General features: G+C 49.2%; 1 long non-coding RNA gene and 1 pseudogene across 1 annotated transcript; one reads left to right on the top strand and one right to left on the bottom strand.

Annotated features, from left to right (window-relative positions):
- Positions 1 to 1,925: 1,925 nt before the first annotated feature.
- LOC148117587 (uncharacterized) lies at positions 1,926 to 12,216 on the top strand. The gene is made up of 2 exons (XR_015736837.1): positions 1,926 to 2,486; positions 10,883 to 12,216. It is a non-coding gene; the product is annotated as an uncharacterized LOC148117587 (long non-coding RNA).
- Positions 7,283 to 8,955, bottom strand: LOC148117588 (putative sperm motility kinase W pseudogene; annotated as a pseudogene).
- Positions 12,217 to 14,224: the final 2,008 nt, after the last annotated feature.

The following is a 14,224-nucleotide window of genomic DNA, read 5'->3' as shown; positions in this document are numbered from 1 at the left end:
ATGGTACACAGGTTCCCCCTGGCACTGTTGGGTTTCCATAGTAACCGCCTGCACATCTGTATCCAGGATGGAAAGCAGGATCTAATAAATAAGAGGGTTTGAGGTAATACCTCACTAGCCAGGGCCTCCCCGGGTGGCTAATAAATCAGACTCTGTCCCTTAAGATTTGCAATGGAAAAAGGGTGACTCTGTTCAGACAGTCACAAATCTTCCTTGCCTGTTGTGAGGTGGGGACAGACCCAAAACGAGCATAAACCCAGATGATGTACAACCATGTCCAAAAACAATTCTGACCTGCTTCTGGTCAGTCTGGATGTCACCCCGCTCTTGACAGGATGCACCAGGGGCAGAGACACCAAGGCTTACGTGTGGGAAAACACAGACTGGCTTTTGGTTGTCAGAAATGGCTCCTAAATCAACCCTCCCAATGCCTTCACTATTGTCTGACAACTGAATACGCAGACACATGACGACTGTAACTACTGACCCCCCCCTCTCTCCTAGAGCCTTTGGTGTGCTCACAGATGCACCTCAGGAGGTGAAACACTGCTCTCTCCTGCTTCTCTCCATGATCTTATGAAATATCAGCAGTGCACCAAGATGCCAAGACCACACTTAAAGCTATAGATTTTAAGTGTCCACCACTACACATTATGTACATACATTGAATTATCACATCATATCTACAGGGTCTGGACAACTGCTTTGTATCCACTAACATTAAAGATTTGTAGATATTTAAGAAGAAAATACATACTTTCTGCTGGACTTTTGAAATAGTTGATGTTGCTTTGTGAAACCGGGGGTTGGAGAGCCACAAGGTACCTCTCACACCAGGATTCTGAGTAACCCGGAGCACACTGGTCACAAATCACATTCTCTCCATCAGTAAGGTGGCAGGTGGGGCGGAAACTGTGCAAACACGTGAAATTAATGTGATTTTTCCAGCAGATGCTGCTCCTTTCTAAATATTTAAAATGGTTATTTTTGGATACATTTGTCCTACCAAGTGATCTGCAGGTTCTTGCTCGGTCTTTAGTCCTGAATCAGCCCTGGCACAGCCATTAGCCTCCTTTGTCCATCATCTACTGCTTCCTCCACGTGTGCCCTGCAGCTCACAGTGTACTCACATCGCCCCACCCCTGCCTGTCTGCACCAACACTCACTGCTCCATCCTCATGGCCCAGTTCAACCCTGCTTCCTCCAAGAAGCCTACTTGGATTAGCTTCCTCTCTCTGATGTAGTCTGTTGGCACTGATCTTTCAAGCTCTAAAGATAGTTTCTCTGGACACAGGAACATGCACACACACGCACACACGTGCACACACACACACACAGATAGACAGACACAGATAAAAAGACAAAAGAGAGATAGATTGATAGACAGACACACAGAGAGACAGAGACACATAGAGACAGACAGAAACACAGATACACAGAGAGACAGAAACAGACGGAAACTGAGAGACACACACAGAAACAAGAGAGAAAGAGATAGGACAGACAGACACACACAGAGAGACACAGAGAGACAAGAGAAACACACACACACACACACACACACACACACACACACACACACACACTTCTTGTTGAGGTCCTGAACTGGCCTGAATAATGAAGACTGACGGTATCTCACCCTTTTCACCACAAGTAATAATTAACTGTTCCTACTATCATTTGGGATGGCCCAGCGTGGCCATTCCTCCGTCCATTTGTCCACCCCTCTATTCTTCCTCAGGCCGCGGTGGTGGAGCACGCAGAGGAGCCTGGAGGTGGGCTGGAGGGTGCAGGGCGGGTCCGGGAGGGAGGGAGGCGTCGGAGGCGTCGGAGGCGTCGGAGGCGTCGGAGGCGTCGGAGGCGTCGGAGGCGTCGGAGGCGTCGGAGGCGTCGGAGGCGTCGGAGGCGTCGGAGGCGTCGGAGGCGTCGGAGGCGTCGGAGGCGTCGGAGGCGTCGGAGGCGTCGGAGGCGTCGGAGGCCGAGTGGCCGCTGGATCGCGCCTGGGTCCAGCGCGCCAAACCTGGGGCCAGAGTAGCCATGGCTCTCCTTCTTCCCGGGCTGGGAACTTGTCGCGTGCGTCTCTCCCGCAGCCGCCCGTGCCTCGTCCGGCGGCCGCTCCACCTCCCTTCACCGGCCGCTGCTACTGCGCGGCTCTGCCTTACGAAGGAGGGCGAATGAGGCGGTCGGCGGCGGGGATGGCGGCCGCCCCCGGCACCACCTAAGACGCCCCCGCCCCTGTGCGCCCAGCCTCCGCCCAGGCCCGAGCCCCGCAGGCACTGCGCGTCGCCCGCGGCCCGCGAGGAGGCGGGGGAGCAGGACGAGGCGCCGCTTTCCCGTGGTCTGCGCTGCGCGCTGGACCAGTTTCACGAAGTTGCCCGGGCCCCGCGCCCTCCAGATGTAGAAACTCTTTGAGCTGCAGCCGAGCTAGAAGATCGGCAGGATGAAGAAGTTGAGGAGAACTTTGTCAGAGAGTTTCAGCCGCATCGGTGAGTGTGCTCCTCTGTCCTCCCCTCAGCCCCCCATCCCCGTGCGCTGCCGGCTGTCCCCGGGCTCGCTCTCTCGGCCCCGCGCCCCCACCCGTGCTTCCGAACACCAGCCAAGCAGCTGCCACCTCCGGGCGAGCTGTGGACCAGGGATGGAGGGGGACATCGCTGGGAGAGCCGCCCCCTCTTCCCCAGGATCTGGGATTCATTCGTGGACCGTCCCAAGCCTTTAATTTGGGTTCCTCCTCTCAGCCACTAGTATCTTTTGCACCAGTAGTGGGTCGCAGGTGGACACCCGGTCCTCACCGCCATCGGGGTTCTGCGGCCACCACGTTACTTGTTATTTTTAAAGCGCTTTGCTATTAGGTATTTAACTAGTAATTTAGCTTTGAGAATCACTGAAACGTTGACGTGTGCCTGATCTTGTTTAACGTAGCCAACCTAAAGGAAGTGGGACAGATACCTTGAGACCTTTTGTTCCCTACTTCGGATCCTATAAATGGAGGTTTGGGTGTTCAGTTCTTAGGACCCTGAACCTTCCAGCTGCTGTAGAGAAATGTGAGCTATGAAGTTGTGGGTACTCTATGAATCAGTCTCCTGAACTTGCTGCAGCAGTCCAGTCCAGAGGCTATTGTCTTTTAAAAAGAGCAACCTACTTAACAAAGAACAAACAAACAACAACAAGATCAAGGAATGTTTAGGATGCTTAAAAAGATAGATCCGTGTTCTAGGGAACAGCAAGATGACAGCAGTGTCGTGTGGAATGGCTTTGTTAAATCTTGAGTTTTACTGGCAGGAAGCACGCCTCTTAACCTGGAGGTGTAGCTGCCTCCTAAACTGTCACAGCTTTCTTTGACACAGGTAACTGTGCCAAGCAAGAGATTCCTACAAAGCCTCAGACAAACCTATCAGAGTGTCCAAGCGTACCTTCTGGCCTTTGGTTCGCTGTGATCATGTTCATGAAAGTGTTCATTAATTAATCATAAACAAGCTAATTCCTTAAAACCCTGATGTGCCAGTGAATGTCAGCTGTCTATCCGTGCATGCAAACTGTCTTCAAGTGAAAGAAAACAGTTAGTCAAGCTTATTGTTAATTATTATTAATTATTATCATTATTTTGGTCCAATTTGTTAATGTTATTTCTGAGAACACTAAGTTATGTGCAGAAGCCAGATGAATCCACCCTTTCCATATTGCGTGTTTGAACGCACACAAACTCACTCTTCTGGACTAGGCATTCCAATGTGGAGTCTTCCGTTTAAATGAAGTTCGAAGCCCAGAGGAGCAGAGTGAGGTGTGGAGTCCTGTGCATTATTCACAAGGATCTTTCGGTGCTGGGCCCAAATCACCACCCATGCGGGTTCTGGAGTCCATTAGGGCCTGTTCTAAAGCGCATTAACTAGATATTTACTAAGGCTAATGACTCCGTTGGAGCCCCTCCAGTTTTGTGTTAAATAATCCATCGCTGTTGAGTCTCAGTAAGAAACCAAGGGCATTAGTAGAAAAATTCTGTATGTCGAAATAATTTGAGGGTTTGATGGCCAATCACTAAAATTTGGGGTAACTGCAATATTGGCAAATGGGTATTATAGTTAATTGGGCTTCCTAGATTATTGAGGTTTAGTGATGGGAAAGCTCCTTTTGACTCAAACTCTTCTCACATATGCCTTCTGTGACTATGTGGCGATTACATGCAGGCTTCATGTAATAACAGCTCAGTAAAGGAAACATGTCATGTCATGTATTGAAAGAGGACCCGTGACTCAGAAGAGTAGATCATACTGTGGTATATTGTGAAAGGAATTACTGGCATTTTAAAGTGATTTTAATGTTGGGTGTTTATTGGGAACAGCCCTGTCGAGCGCGTATCGTTCTCCTATGCTTCTCAGAGGCAGTGAACTCATTCTGTTGACCGAACGAGTTTCTGAGGAGCTGAAGGCAATGGAATGGGAGTTTGTGCAGGGAATGTGGTCTGAGTATCAGATGGGGTTCCTGGTGTTGCCAGTCTGAGCTCAGTGACCTTGGAGAGGTCCCTTAACTTTTCTGAGTGTCAGTTTTCAACTTGTTTGTTGGCATTTAGTGAAATAGCGATTCCATGTCTTGTGTGACATGCAGTGTGGACTCAATGTTTGCACGTGTTGTCGGCATCAGACACTAGACCATGCTGGCGTGACGCTATAGAAAGCCAGAAGCAGAGAAACGCTGACAGATTTGTCCTATAGCAGCCGGAAATCAGCATAGGCTTTGGAATTGGACCGAGCTGGGCCTGACCATCCCTTTTCCCGCTCAACTTGGGCAACCAGTAATCCTCTTAAAGGCCTGCATTCTCACCTCCACACATGTGCTTGTTGTGGAGATTGAGCAGGACAGAATAACATGATCTGATACATCTGCTGCATGGTGGAGATCGGTACTGGGAGCTCTGGATAGTTCTGATTTCTCTTTGTCCCTTACTGTCCGCTGGTTCCCCCCCCCCCCCACCCATGGAGAAGTAGAAGAATAAATGGTTTATTCCCATTGGACAGCCCAACAGTACCATGCGTTCCCTTTCATTGGCATGTTCCGAGAGAGCCTCTTACCTATACATACCGACTTTATTTCCTTTTCTTAGCACAGTTCAGGTGTAGCTTTCGTATATGGTGAAATGTCCATTATCATTGTTCAGTCATTAAAAAAATCACTAATCATTTACCTAGAAAATTATGAGAGTTCACAACGCATATGATATGCAGTCAATGGTTATTCTTAACAGTAGTTCCGAATAAAAAAAAGTAATAATGCTTAATTTGATACATCATATATCATGCTAACTTGGTTACCATCTTCCCCAAACATAACTGATCTGAGATTACTATATTATAAAAGGTCAGATCAAACACATTGGGTTTCAAGCCACGGGGCTCTCGGTATGCCATCTGCTAGGCAGTGGCTCCAGTGTAGCTGGAGTCCCATATAAGACGAGTGTGATTGAGTTTTACGGTCAACTGTCCATTTCACAGTGAGTGTTCACAGCTTCCTGCTCAGTGACGTCAGTGCGTTCACTATTTAGGAATCGCTATTCTTGTCTTATACGATTCCCTCCTTAGGACTTTTTGGCTAGCTGAGCAGACATTTATCAAGTGTCTTGAAAGCACTTTCCCTTCCTTGATGTGTCCTGGTCTTCAGCCCCTTAGTGATTGCTCAGGGACAAGAGGAACAGAGAGTGGGCTCCTGGTGAGGATCTCTCCTGCTCTGCAGGGGCTGTTTCTCTCTTGGTCCTCCTAGGACAGGGACTTCTTTCTAGCTGCACTTAAGTGCCTGCTAAACAACTTGCCCTCGGGCTGGAGAGATGGCTCAGAAGTTGAGAGCACTGGCTGCTCTTCCAGAGGTCCTGAGTTCAACTCCCAGTAGTAATATCTAGTGTCCTCTTCTGGCATGCAGGCAGAACACTATACATAATAAATAAATTAAAAAAAAAACCTTGTCCTCATTGCAAAATCTGTCCCTCCCTCCCTCCTAAAGGCCTGCCTGGAAGCTCTATTACACAGGTTGAGGGCCTGGCCATTTAATCCAGGAAGACACCAGTACACATCTCTTTTGAGCTGCAGCAGCAGAGGTGTGAAAGATATGCCTTCCTTCTGCAGCCTTCCTGGGGCGCCTTTACAGGGGGAAGCAGATTGCACATCAGGTGCTGCCCAGGTGACAAGGGCATTGCTTCCGAGAGTTGCTGCATCTTATGCAAAGGGCAGGCACAGCTGAACACGGGGGAGCTGGGCTGTACCAGGGGAGAACTGGGAGAAATTCCTTCTTGGGAAAATAGAAGTAAATGAAAACAATGGGACACTTCTATGCAGCAGAGGTACCCATTGCTCAAAACTCAGAGAGGATCCTGCCAGAATTCCACCCGTCATTCTTATTATATCCTCTTCTTAGACTATGGGAGCAGTGAAGGGTCAGTTCTAGTATCGATATCTACCCTTAGAATTGAGACCATTGTCAGTGGCCTTGAAATTGTAGTCTGTATCCAAGTGAGGGGTTCCAGCGTTGATCTGAGGCAGTATCTGATCGCTGTTATGATCTGTTCAGGTTGGTTCGCACTCTTCTTCCTGCAGCCGTCAGGATCCTCTCTACCATGTTCAGTTACTGAGTGAAAATCGGTGCCCCCGTATTGTGGAGTAGGCAGGTTTGGTTCAGATGCTGTGACCTGTGGAGACCGGGCGTTTCTGATGAAGATGTAGCACAGATCCTTCTCCGTGCTTTCTATTTCTGTGTTCGACAACTTTTCTGGCCACCGGGTTGCCTCTTAGGTGATGGTAACGCAGACTGAAAAAGCCAAATGCAATTTGGCCAGTCATGCATAGCACTTTCAATTGATTTTTCAGGCTGTTCATTCAGGGGATGCAGGCCATGACGCTAGATGGTCAGTGTGCTCCTGTGCAGACAGGTCCTGGTGAAGTCTCACCCCGATATCATGGGGGAGCTGGGGTCAACCTGATGAATCTATCTCCTTCTTTGGACAACAAAAGAGAATGAAACTTACGGAGACACTTCCCGCCCCTGTGACGTTTCTTCAGGCACTCTACACAAGTATGACGCTTCAGTCGTCTTTTCAGTGAGAATCTCGTGTCATTTCTGGCTTTTAGGAAGGACGTTTGTGAGGGGAGGTGCAATAATAGACCTGCCGAGCTTGGATGCCCATGAGCCACAGCAATGACCAGCACGGGACGGTGTCTAGCTCCTCAGGGAACTCCTGAAATGAGCTTTGCTAAGCTGAAACTAGGGCTGCAGCTGCCCCTGACTCTCCAAAGCCGAGTCAGGCTCAGGGGGCGTAGCTATAAGTGGGGCTCCTCTTCTGGGGACCGCACAGAGGTGTGGGGGCCCCTGTGGTCATCTGCCCTGATGGGACATCAGGTGTGTGCTGTTGTGAAGGCCGGGTGTGGAAAAGGCCAGAGGTGCGGTCACTCAGTGGCTCTGTGTGTGAAGTGACGACCTGATGTAGAAAGGAGGTCATACAGGTGCAGGGCCAGGGTCTGCCGGCTCAGCTCTGAAAACTGAAAATGATATGGGAATGTTCAGGGGGGAAGAGTTCATAACCCCCACCCCCCGCACACATACCCCGATGTTCAAAGAGTAGAGAGGAACTAATAGGTCCAACTGGAGGGATCCGAACGGTCCCCATTCACGGACTCAGGGATCCCTTACTGGGCTCCTCCTCCTGCCTCTATCAGTGGAGCCACTCTGGTGTTGAACACAGGCCAGGTTTGTGTATTTGCTGCCCCTGTGAAGCAGCACAGTGTTGACAGGCTAGCCCTGATCGCCCTTCTCAGTCTCCAACAAACCCGGTGTTCTGCACGGAAGATGCCTTCTCTGTGTCAGATTCAGGTGTGGGTGGCAGGGGCATTTCCTCTTCCAACATGCTGCAGCAGACGCACGGGGCAGATGCAGCCTCGGTCAGTGGGGCATGGCTCGAAGTGGGGCTCTACTTCTGGGGACACCATAGAGGCATGGGGCCCCCTCTGGTCATCTTCTGCCCTGATATTGTCAGGACGTCAGGCGTGTCCCCTTTTGATGCCTCTGTGTGGAAAAGACCAAAGGTGGGCTCACTGGCTCTTCTTCTCAGGTGGCAACCACAAGGATATACCAGAGATGGTGGAGGTGAAATCCCAGGGTTCACGGGCTTGACTGAGGTGGTAGAATCAGACACCTCGTGTTCCCTTTCTAATAATAGGTATGTCCCCATTATCTCATTATTTTTTCTCTCATATAATGAGTAAGTGATCTTTCTGATACCCAACCCATAAGACAGGAGTTCTTTTACAATTAGAGGATCTGGGTAGGGCCTACTAGGGATGTTTTCCTGAGGGTTCTTGGCCCAAGGATGTTCCTGAACGTCTTCAATGCTGGGCCTCCTCTCTGGGGCAACACTGAGTATTTGAAAAATAAGATCACGAGGTTTTTAGAAATTAAGCTGGGTTGTAATGGTTTCCTTTGTTTGTATTATTCTCAATGTCTTCCAGGGTCCTTCCTCTGAAGGGGTGGTGCCCCGTGGTGACAACATAGAGCACTATACCCAGACTCCAGATATCTGCCTTCCTCCCGTCATACCCTTTCCTCAGAACCAGTTCTGGAGCATTGTAGATCTCAGTCCCACAGAACCCTTGTAGCACAGTGCCAGCTCCACTCCTGGTAGCGAGGCCAGAGTCTCCCAGCTTCACATTGCCCTCTGCATCGAGCAGGATGCTGTCGGGCTTCATGTCTCGATGGATAGTACCATGCACGGTCACGACAGCCCTTTACGGCTGACACTAGCTGCCCGAACATTTCCTGCGCCTTTTCCTCACGCAGTCTGCCCTCTTCCTATATCTGCTTCCTCAGATTTCCTTCTGGCGCATACTCCATCCCTTTGAAAGTGTAACTTTCTGTCCTTAAAATCTGGGAGAGGCAAATGATGTGTAGGTTCTTAATCATTCTTAGGGCTGCCACTTCAGTCATGACTAGATAAAGATGTCCGTTTGTCATCTTCCACTGTTTCTATTGCCGCTAAACACCGCAATGGGAGGCCAGTGCCACAGTGCCAAGTCCGCCCTGGCCGATGGTGCACACACAACACATTAAATTGCCTGTCTAAGGTCCTTATTCCTGGGGAAAGCGGGCCATGAGGCTTGTTGTTACTGGCCTCCTGTCCAGAAACGGTTGTGCCAAAGCCTGAAACCAACAATTGAATGAAGACACCAATGAGTCTTACGGGTCACCGAAATTAGCTCCCTGGTCTGTTGGAACAGAAATGTAGCCCAGCCTGCAGCCTTTTATATACAGGATACTCGTTCTTCTATCTCAGTGACTATTTTTTGAAGTAAAAACTTGACATGTTCCAATCACAGGAGGCTATAGCCTACGGCGATTGTCTCCATGTTGGGCCACAGGTACCTGTCCCCTACTTATGAAAATGCAATTGGCGTCCCCCAGCTTCTGCTTCATTGGGTCAAAGAGACAGACAGATGCTTATTTGTTTAGAGATTCCAACCAGCACAGTGGCAGTGGCCTTTGTAGCTGCATCCTGAGAACCCCAAACTGTGTCTGGCCTCTTAAGGATGGGGTGCAGTTTGAACAGGTGTCATACAAAGAGACAGAGTCATTAGCAGATTCTGTGAAGGCCATGTTTGCAGTCTTCCATTCTTGGGGCAAGCGGAATAAAGGGCATGGGTATGGGGAGCTCTTGGTCACTCTCTATCCTGAACCTGTTAGTTCTGGTCCAGGGGCTACTCTTGTGGAGGAAGGGGGCACTTTAGGTGTGAATGCTCAGAAAGTAGGATGTGGCCCCCTGGGGTCTCTTGGGCCTGGGGTTGCTTTCTTCTTTAGGAAGCAGTGATGGTTGGAAGAAGAGGGCCCTAGGCGGTTTTTGTGCCTATTCACCTCATGGCGTCCTGGGCAACTCAGCTCCTTATAGATAGGAGATCTGATTTCTCTCTTGTGATCTTGAGTGTTGATTGGCCTTCTGACCAGTGACCAGGGACTATCAGGACAGCTGCTAGAGCACGGTTGCCCCCTCTCATCTGCTTCTCGAGACATCTCGAGTCAATTCAATCTCATAGTTCCTGAGAGTCTCTGTTTTGGGGACAGGATCTTGTCTCTGAACCAGATTTTAATCTCTTGCTGTCTTTGAGACAAACATAAACTAGTTCCTAAGGAGTGATGGGAACTGAGAGACCTAAGTAAAATGTCCACTCTGTCCTGACTCATCCTCCCAATCGTGAGCACACCTCCTCCTCCTGAAGGAAGGGACTAGGGCACTCCATGGCAGTGGGACCAGCATTCATGTGCTTGCTGTCCCCCACCATGACCAACAGCATCTTAGGGAGGAAAGGGTTTATTTAGCTTGTATATCCCAACCAAAGCCCATCACCGAGGAAAGTCAGGGTAAGGACTCAAGCGGGGCAGAGGCAAGAGCCCTGGGGAAAAGTTAGCTTGCTCAGTTTGCTTTCTCATATGAAACAGGACAACTGTCCAGGGCTGCCCCCCCCACCAGCGGACTGGTAGAGCCTCATCAGTGATGAAGTGGTCCACGGAATGACCACAGGACAAAGAGATGGAGCCAATTTCTTTCTGAGTTTCCCCTCCCCTGTGACTCATTTGTGTCAGGTTGGCAGAACCAACCAGTACTCCTGCCCTGTGTGTCAGAGACTGCTTCCTTCCTGTTCTGCATTCTGAGCAGTGGCAGTGACTCTAAGAAGTTGGTGGCTCCAGGGTCAAGATGTATTTATTATTCCCAGTGTGTCAGCAACATTTTCCCTGGCAGGAGCTGACTCAGCTTGACCCTGCAGGTTTTCCAGATCTTCCTTCTGTGCCCTCCCTACCCTCGTTAAGCCCTCCTGTGTCTTGGCCTGAGTGATTTTTCTGAAATTTTTTTCTTCTCTTTAAGCGCACCTTGGATTTCCAGACCTGAACCTGTTATGGAAACCCTTTCCCCGTGGGCCTCGGCACGTGACCAGTCTCCCAGAGTCCCTGCAGCCCTGCCGCTGGGAAGCATCTGCCCGCTGGGTGCAGAGACTCATGAAAGAGGTTCCTCGGGCGGGCAGCTGCAGCTGCTGTTGGTGCAAAGTTGTCGGGTGCTGGGGGCACCGACAAAAAAGATGGAACTCTGAACTGTTGGGGTGTCCTGGGTGGGGGCAGGAAGTGGGGACTGCGCTGGGCGCCATGGGGGTTGCTGAACCCACTCATTCAAAATCTGGCTACTTGGGAAGAAAATGTCTATCTTTTTCCCTTTCTCAGCATCACTATTTGGGGTTTTGTTCTTTTTTATTTTTTTTAAAGACACCATTTTATCCCCCATGTCCAAGCAACTGCATGTTGCCTTGGCTCTGCTGGGATGGAGGAGACTCTGCCTTCCCTGCCTCTATGAGAGGCTGCCACATCCACGGCTGTCACGCAGGTGTAGCAGAAATGCTGACTGGATGGACTGAGGCTGGAGGATTGGGGTTTGTGCTCCATGGAGTTTATGCCCTGGGCTATTCCCTGGCAATCAGCTGTGGTCCTGATGCCACCTGAATTGCCATCTGCACTGACTTGACCCTCGCTGTCACTGGCACCGCTGAAGCTGTTTCTTTCTTGTTCTTTTGTTCTATTCTCGTATTTTGCCAACAGACCATGCTGTTCCAATGAATGAAACTGATGAAAGCCTTTAAAGAAGTAGCTAGTTCTGGGAATTGGGGGTCATCGTTAGAATAATTCTTTAATGATGTGGAGCAGAAGGAGTTAGTCTTACTGGAAGAAACCTTAGAAGCCTTCTGCAGAGAAACAGTTACAGCAGCCCCCACTAGGCATCTGCCCGGGAAGACACGTACAGCTGCAATTAGAAAGCAGATGGTGGTCGCCCCCATGCTGACCCCAAAGTCTGGTAATTACCTTGATCCATTCCCATACACAGAAGGCCTATAAGGCCTTTCCTGTGGGCAGAAGAGGCCTAAACTGATAACAACATCCGAGCCTGGGAATCAGGAAGAGAGTTGAGCTCAATGGTGTGAAACAAGTCTCAGAGAAGTGTGAGATCATGTCTTTGAGCAACAACCACAACTAACGTTTAGAATAGACAATGGACACATAAATTTGCTATTCTTGTTAAATGACAGTGCTGTTCCTTTTCTTTGTTTCTAGTCTATGATCTGATGACGTATGCCTTTGCCAAGTTCCTTGATTGTAAAAGTATAAAAGCCTTACGCTAATTAAAGTAAAGCTACAGCAGCATATTCAACTACATCGAGTGTGTTTGCTTGTCACTTCCTTCGCTGATTCCTGAAATCTTCTGAGCCTTCGTCCTGTTTTCCCTCGGTCTGAGTGTCTCCACGAGAGACGGTCCATGGCAAGAGGCCACCTCTCCTGCACTTTCCTGTGTCCCAGTCTTGTCTGTGAAGTGGGCATGACAGTCATTGCCACCTTCCAACCTACCTCACAGGGAAACTGTGGGGACACCATAATCGGAATGTTGTGACCCTGAGCCGCCGCCTCCCTTCTCTGCCCCCTCCCCACCGTGGCACTTCTCTCCTGTGCGTCCCTTCCATGCCTCTGGCTTCTGCTGCAGACCCCTCCTCCTCCTCTTCCTCTGCTTCTCTTCCACCAAGGAGCAGTCTGACTTCAGCAGAGTCCCCAAGACAGACAGTCACAGCCCCCTGCCTGGCCTGTACGGGCTTGGTTTCGACCTCCTGGCCGGCTGCCTGGAGTTGCAGCCTCTTGCAGCCCGGCCACCCTCCTGCCAGGACCATTCCTGTCTCTCCCTGTCCGCAGGCAATTGAAGCAAATGGATAGGAACTTCATCTGTAAAAATACTTTTTCCTCCATTTTTATTCCATTTAGGGGCTACTTTTATTGGTTTGTATTATTTGATTGGTTTGGTGAGAGAGCAATGGCTGCCCGGGGTACAGGGGTCCCCCTCATGCTGAGGTCTTCCCTCTCTCATTCTCTCATTCTGTGTGTCTCACATTCTTTCTCCTTCCCAAACCGGGATCCTTCATGTTGAGCCAGCCTTAGAAAATAGCGAGAATTTAACCTCTGCCAAAAAAAAGTTTAAAAATTAAATCGCATTTATCCAACACTGTGACCCATTTAGAAGAGGTCTTTTATGTCTGAATCTGTCCTTTTGTGAATCTGTAATTCTTTATGTCCAGGAGCAGTTCTTCAAATGCTAAGAGCTTCTTAAAAACTTAAATTGCACCCTTAGTAGGGATAATACAGTAACACCTGTTTGCCTGCCCAGTCTAAAACTCAAGCTGCACCGTTATGGTAGATACAGTAGTTCCTGATGGTGCTCTGCGCAGTCCCCCGTGGTGGAGCCGACTGTGCCTCTGACACATGCACAGTGCCCCAATTCCAAGCCCACAGCCAGTCCAAGTTACCATTGAGCAAGCCACATGCCGCACAGTGCTCACAACCCCCATCCAAGTGCTTGGTCTCCTGAAAGAGCCAGAGGTCACACTGGAAGCATAGCCCAGAAATCCAGCATTTCAAAACTACCACTTTTTTTCCTGCTGCAGCTGCTGAGTCAGGAACATCTCTCTGGGGTATTCTACCAGCAAACAGCTGTGTTAAGTATATATATATATATATATATATATATATATATATATATATATATATATATGTATGTATATATGTTTAGAATTCCTTTTTTAAGACCTCTCAGATTTTATGTGGATTTAGTTGACCATGTTGGGCGCCAAGTGATGGCAGAGAGGTCAGATGCTTAAAAGAAATCCCACACTAGCTCAGAACTGAGAGATAGATATTTATTTATTTGTGTGTGGGGCACTTATAAATCAGGATGCTCTGCTTGAATGCTAGATGGAGATGGGATCCAAAACAATCCAAACGAGCCAACGGGAGGAACCAGGAGGGAGGAGAGAAGGGCCAGACGCTCTTCAGCAATCGGGTAAATAGTATATAAGTAATACCAATAGGTGGGTATTACTAGCTGTAAACCTTCCTTCAGCAAAGAAGAAAAAAGGAGAAAGAGGACAAGGAGGGGAAAGATGAAGAGGAGGAGGAGGAGAAAATACAGCACTGAAACTATCCCCATGCTGCACATCTATAGAATCAAGAACAGTGTAGCGGTGACACAGGACACTCGTACAAGTCGCTGGAATCAGATGGGTGCCTAAAAATAAATCCACATGCCAAGAGTCACCTGAATCTATACAGCTGATGAAGGAAAACTATACGTAATGGAACAGCTTTCTCAACAAGTGCTGCAGAACAAACTGAAAATCAACAT

This window comes from Myodes glareolus, chromosome 27 (assembly GCF_982192425.1).
Source record: "Myodes glareolus chromosome 27, mMyoGla1.1, whole genome shotgun sequence".
NCBI lineage: Eukaryota > Metazoa > Chordata > Mammalia > Rodentia > Cricetidae > Myodes > Myodes glareolus.
Note: the sequence above shows the minus strand (reverse complement) of the source record. Positions and strands in the feature narration are given on the sequence as shown.